This window comes from Ranitomeya variabilis, chromosome 2 (assembly GCF_051348905.1).
Source record: "Ranitomeya variabilis isolate aRanVar5 chromosome 2, aRanVar5.hap1, whole genome shotgun sequence".
In the NCBI taxonomy this organism is placed as follows: domain Eukaryota; kingdom Metazoa; phylum Chordata; class Amphibia; order Anura; family Dendrobatidae; genus Ranitomeya; species Ranitomeya variabilis.
This window is the reverse complement of record NC_135233.1, coordinates 231,884,772-231,890,771: the sequence shown is the minus strand read 5'-3', so window position 1 is coordinate 231,890,771 and position 6,000 is coordinate 231,884,772. Positions and strand designations below refer to the sequence as shown.

The following is a 6,000-nucleotide window of genomic DNA, read 5'->3' as shown; positions in this document are numbered from 1 at the left end:
ATATACAGAGCTCCTGTGTATAATGTCACTGGTGATAGCTGTATTACCTGTACACTTATACTATACACTGTATACTATATACAATGCTCTTGTGTATAATGTCACTGGTGGTAATAACAGTGTTGTTAGTATTGTGGTTTGTATTCGTGATCAATTTGTATTCGTGATCAGTATTGTAGTATTCGGTCACTATGTGGTAGTAATTTGTAGTCTGGTCACAGTGTCTCAATATTTGTCCCTTGTATGTGTTATTATTCGGTCACTATGTGATGGTAATTTGTAGTCCAGTCATGGTGTGGCGGCATTTCTTTGTATGCGATATTGTTTGGTCATTATATGCTGGCAATATATGTGGTCTGGTCATGGTGTGGTAGTATTTCTCCCCTCTATGTGGTATTATTTGGTCGCTATATGCTGGTAACATATGTGGTCTGGTCATGGTGTGACAGTATTTTTCCCATGTATGTGGTATTATTTGGTCTCTATATGCTGGTAATATATGTGGTCTTGTCATTTTGTGACAGTATTTGTTCCTTGTATGTGGTATTATTCGGTCACTATATGGTGTTGATATGTGGTCTGGTCATGGTATAGCAGGATCTGTTACTTGCATGTGGTATTACTTGGTCACTGTGTGATCTAGTCATGGTGAGGCAGTATCTGATACTTGTATGTGGTATTATTTGGTCACTATGTGGTCTGGTAATGATGTGGTGGTATTTCTCCCCTATATGTGGTATTATCGGTCTTGGTATAGTAGATTGTGTTGTGTATGGCGGTCATTTTTCCTCTCTGATATTAATTAGGAAAAGATTCTTTATTTCCATTAGAGATTACTTGGAACACATCGGCAGAGATGCACTTACAGGGGTAAGTGCATCTCTGCACTTATATGATACCGTATTGATTGGTAGGGGTCTGACTGCTGGTACCCAATCGGCAGAATATGGAACTTTTTATCCCCATTAGACTGGAGTGGCATATGCGACTTGACCACTGATCCATTCATTCCCTAAGTGGCTGCGCTTGTTTTTTTCTAGAAGCCCCACAAGAGGATGAATGGAGCTGAAGTCAGACATCCCACCTACCGTTCATTTTAAAATGGAGGTAAAAGTGCGCTGTCAGGAATAAAACTTTCCCATTTTTCCGATTGCTGCAGTTTCTAATGGTCGGACCTAAACTATCACTTATCTTGTAGAGCCCATGTATCATTGATAACTTGTTTTAATCAAAGAACCCCATTAATGCAAACTACCGTAATTGTACATCCAAGTTATGGATGCACACAGTAGATGTTTTACAGCCGATGCGCACTATAATGAGTATAACAGGTATTTGTATATAGCTGTAGGGTGGCCCCTAGAGTCAATTCCCCATTTGGGCTCCAAACACCCCAGTCCGACCTTGCTCTCACCTTCATACAATCTGTGCAGAAAGCATTACTGGGTGGCTTGAATACAGAGAAGGACACAATCCGATCCCCCCATGGCGGTCACAAGTCACCTTGTAATGGCAGTGTGGTTGTGGAAGGAGATGGAGGACTGGAGTGAGTGAGACCAGATATGCTCTGCACCTCCAGCTGCTGCTGCTAAATCAATGGAAAATCCCAGGGTTCAACCTCTGAACTGTAAATTGGATGTAGAACACGTGTCTGCGAAACCGTAATGTAAACATCACTGGGGAATCAGCTCCATTTCTAAAGAGCAGAACAAGGTGACAAATATCCGGGGCTGTAAAACCGCCTGGAAACCTGCATTAGGCTGGATTCCCCCATCCGTATCACATGGTCCTAGTAGGGTCCATGGTGCACAGACCTACTGCACTGCGGATCTTCTGACCCAAACGTGACAGCTTTATTTATGCCTATGAAGCTTTTAAGTTCAAGTCGTGAGACCTGCGGCATCAAGGATGTGTGACTGCATCCTTAGGATAAGGGGATAAGGCGACTCGGTCACACGGCCACTGAATTTATCGGATGTGATTGGCTCCAGGGTGGCGCGACTGCCAATCCAAATCACTGCTCAGCTACCCAAATATCTGGCCACACTGTTTGTTATTGATCCCTTTTGCTATGCCGCTGGCAGGAAGGTCTCAAACAATCTGTCTCATCTTCTTTCTGCAGGAGCGCACTGCTCCTCTGCCTCCCCGCAGAGGCGCATGGAAGGTCTAAAACTGGGCAGATCAGGAGCTAACAGTGCCCTCCAGTGATCTGGCCAGATTCAGAGCAGCGTTTACAAGCTCTATAGAAAAGAGCTTGTAAGCACCATGCATATTTGGACACCTCTGATAGACTGCAGAGGTGGCCGGTACCTTAGGCAACAAGTAGTAACTAATAAAACAAAAATCCATCCGTTCTTGAAAACAGAGGATTTTTACTAAAAAGTAAATTGCATGGTTGCTTGGTTTTACAAGCACTTTGCTATTTTACCCATTAATGAACATGAGAATAACCCTTTAATCCACTGGTGCACTTTCCATATTATACAGTTTAAAGGTTTTGTCCCATATTAATTCCTGTGTCCATAGATTTCTGTCATATACTAGTGCCACCCCCCAGAAACCTTCCGTGCCCGCACCCCTGGAACAATCATGCAGGTTTCCTTTAAGAAAATAAAAATGTTCCTAGCTCTAGCTAATTGTTGTTCCATACTTGTTATGGCGCCCCCTGATGTTCTCCTGGTTCCTTCCCACCTGATGTTCTCCTGGTTCCTTCCCACCTAATGTGCCCAGTGCTGGAGAGAAGGAGTCACACAATGCTAGGAATCTAGGAGGGAATGAAAAGACCACCAGAGGGCGCCAGAGCAAATATGTAACAGCAATAATGGAAGTCAGGAGAGCACCGCTACATTACCTTCAGCGGCATTTATTTATTGATGTTTACTTAAATGCATGTATTTTTATTAAAATAGAAATGCAAAAATTATTTTTAACCCAAAATATTTGCATGAAATTAAATTTTAAAACATTACCCTCGAAGATATCATGTCCTTTTAGAGCCTCCTGGCAGGTTTGCAGCAAAGGTAGGATTGGCAAGGAATGCGCTTTGCATGTTGGCTGCCTGTAGATGGCACCAACAAGTCAGTCTGCCTTGGCTACTAGGGTATTCAGAGATGAAGTGGAGTTCGGGGCGGTTTGCTGAGCCGGAACTGGGTTCTCTTTGCCTCGAAACCTTTTTTCTAAACAGGAGTCAGTCATGAGTGTGTGATGGGTGGAGTTGGTTCTTTACTCACTGTTACTTCAGGAGTTACTCCCCGTCCATGGGATCGGGTTCGGCTGTAGCTTCAGACAACACAGGAGACCTTGGGTCTGAGGTAACAGGTTCAGCTTTACTGTGCATACAGAATAGACATAGTCTCATTTTAGTGATGTTTCCTTTGTTTCCCGGCCTGCCAGTCATCATCTCCTTTCTGCCTGACTTCTCCCTTACCCAACTCCTCTTGCTGACCCTAGGGACCTTTCTTCTGGCATAACAGCTTCTCTGAGGACCACCACCCTTCCCTTTCTCTGCAACCTGGCTGACATCTTCCTCACAAGGGGGACAGGGGTATGACACTCAATACCTCTTCTGGACCTGAAGCTTAAGACTGCCTTGGCGTCCAGACTAAACTTTGGATTTGTTCTCATGCTGTGGGGAAACTTGACCTGACAGCACCTGTCCACCTCACGCATTCCCAGCGACGTCCTTAGGCAAAGCCTATAGGAGAACCAAAAACACATCGGCCATAGGAATATAATAAAACTCTTTTTATGACACATATAAATATTCACATATCAACATCAGTACATCAAACTACAAACAACATCATAACAACCCCCTTGTTTCCACGACATCATCAACCCATCCTCCCCCCTACATGCCCCCACGGCAAAACAGGGTCATCCCCGACCATTTTTATCACACGAAAACCTAAATAGAAAAAATAACTGTAAACAACAATCAACAATATTGCAACCCCTTTTGTACTTCTCCCGTGAATGACGTCCATGTCTCTTTATACTGGCGGTCCTCCGACTGTTCCAGTCCATTCAGTGAGGCAATGGCCTCCAAGAGCAATCAGCTACCATCTGGGAATGATGGACTCTGGGATGTTCAACTCTGTGTAGGGCTGAGCCCTGTAGAACTTGTTTAGACAGTTGGCTTTGGAACTTGGCCACTGCGGGAACGGCTTTCCAAGAGTAGGAAGAGTCTGCTGACCTCAATTCTTTTTCTCTTTTAGAGAAGCCAGGCAGGTGTTGGGGGATGGAGGATGATCCCACATCCAGGGTCTATGAGGGTATTTTTCCTTCCCACGATCTATTTCGGGAATGTCGGACCCAGCCACCACAACATTCATAGAATTGTTATTTGTTAGGAAAAATTTGGAACAGCCACATGGGGAGATTTGGCACCAGAGCATTTAGCCTCTCCAGCTCTATTGGGATTCGGTACACTGGTCTGGGTAGCCGCACTAACCTTCCAAGATGACTCAGATGCCCAGAACATGGACTGTGCGGGTAGGGGTGGGTGTCGCCATTGGTGTTCCCGCTCAAAATCCACCTCTTCCTTACATACACCTCATCGCTCGTGCCTTCGGTACATTGTTAATTCTATTGGGCCCGTTTAGGTCCCCATAACCACTCCCGAGCCAGAACGTCGGCTTGCATCCTTTCCTCCACTATATTGGGCAACTCCAGCGGTCAGTGGAAACCAGAGGAAGACAGCCTCTCAAGTATCATAGAATCATAGAATATTAGTGTTGCAATAGACCTCAAGGGTCATCGTGTCCAACCTCCTGCTCAATGCAGCGCAGGATTCACTAAACCATCTCAGACAGATGTCTGTCCATCCTCTGAAGACTTCAATTAAAGAAGAACTCACCACCTCTTATAGCAGCCTATTCTACTCATTGATCACGCTCACTGTCAAAAAGTTTTTTATAATATCTAATCTCTATCTTTTCTTTCAGCTTCATCCCATTGTTTCTTGTGTTTCCATGTGCAAATGAGAATAAGGATTATTTCTCTACACAGTGACAGCCCTTCAGATATTTGTAGACAGTTATTAAGGCTCCTCTTAGCCTTCTTTTTTTGCAAACTAAACATTCCCAGATCTTTTAATCGTTCCTCGTAGGACATACTTTGCAGTCCACTCACTATCCTGGTAGCTCTTCTCTGAACTTGCTCCAGTTTTTCAATGTCTTTTAAAATGTGGTGCCCAGTACTGGATACAATATTCTAGATGAGGCCTGAGCAAGGAGGAGTAAAAAGGGATAATTACTTCACGTAATGTAGACTCTATGCATCTCTTAATACATCCTAGAACTACATTTGCTTTTTTGCTGCTGCATCACACTGTTGACTCAGGGGCAGTCTGTGATCTATTAGTATACCCAATTCTTTTTCACACGTGCTGTTGCTTTGTTCTATTCTTCCCATTCTTGTAGATATAATTTTCGTTTTTCTTGCCCAGATGTAGAATCCTGCATTTATCCCTATTAAATACCATTCTATTAGTCGCTGACGATTGTTCTAGCTTATTTAGATCCTTCTGAATCCTTTCTCCATCTTCTCTAGTATTAGCTATCCCTCCTAGCTTTGCATCGTCTGCAAATTTGATCAGTTTATCTTCAGTTCCCTTATCTAGATCATTTTTGAAAATGTTGAACAACACTGAGGCCAGGACAGAGCCCTGTAATTGTCCACTTGAAACACTTTTCCAATTGGATGTGCAACCGTTTATTACCACTCCTTGTGTACAATCACTGAGCCAGTTATGAATCCACCTAACCATAGTTTTGTCAATTCCATACTTGGTCATTTTTTCAATAAGGATAGTATGAGATACTTTATCAAATGCTTTGCTGAAGTTGAGATATACTGCATTTTCCGGATGCACCCAGTCAGTGACTCCATTATAAAAGGAAATTAGGTTAGTCTGGCATGACTTGTTTGCTATAAACCCATGTTGGCTCTGGTTAATTACTGCATTCTTATCCAAGTACTTACATACATTCTGTTTTA

General features: G+C 43.3%; 1 protein-coding gene across 1 annotated transcript in view; it reads left to right on the top strand.

The window, feature by feature from the left end:
• The first annotated feature begins 3,078 nt into the window (after positions 1 to 3,078).
• LOC143805114 (multidrug and toxin extrusion protein 1-like) overlaps positions 3,079 to 6,000 on the top strand; it is a 148,481-nt gene continuing 145,559 nt past the window's right edge. The window contains exon 1 of the mRNA XM_077283986.1: positions 3,079 to 3,311. The gene's annotated coding sequence lies outside the window, so the exon portion shown is untranslated. The remainder of the gene's footprint in view (positions 3,312 to 6,000) is intronic.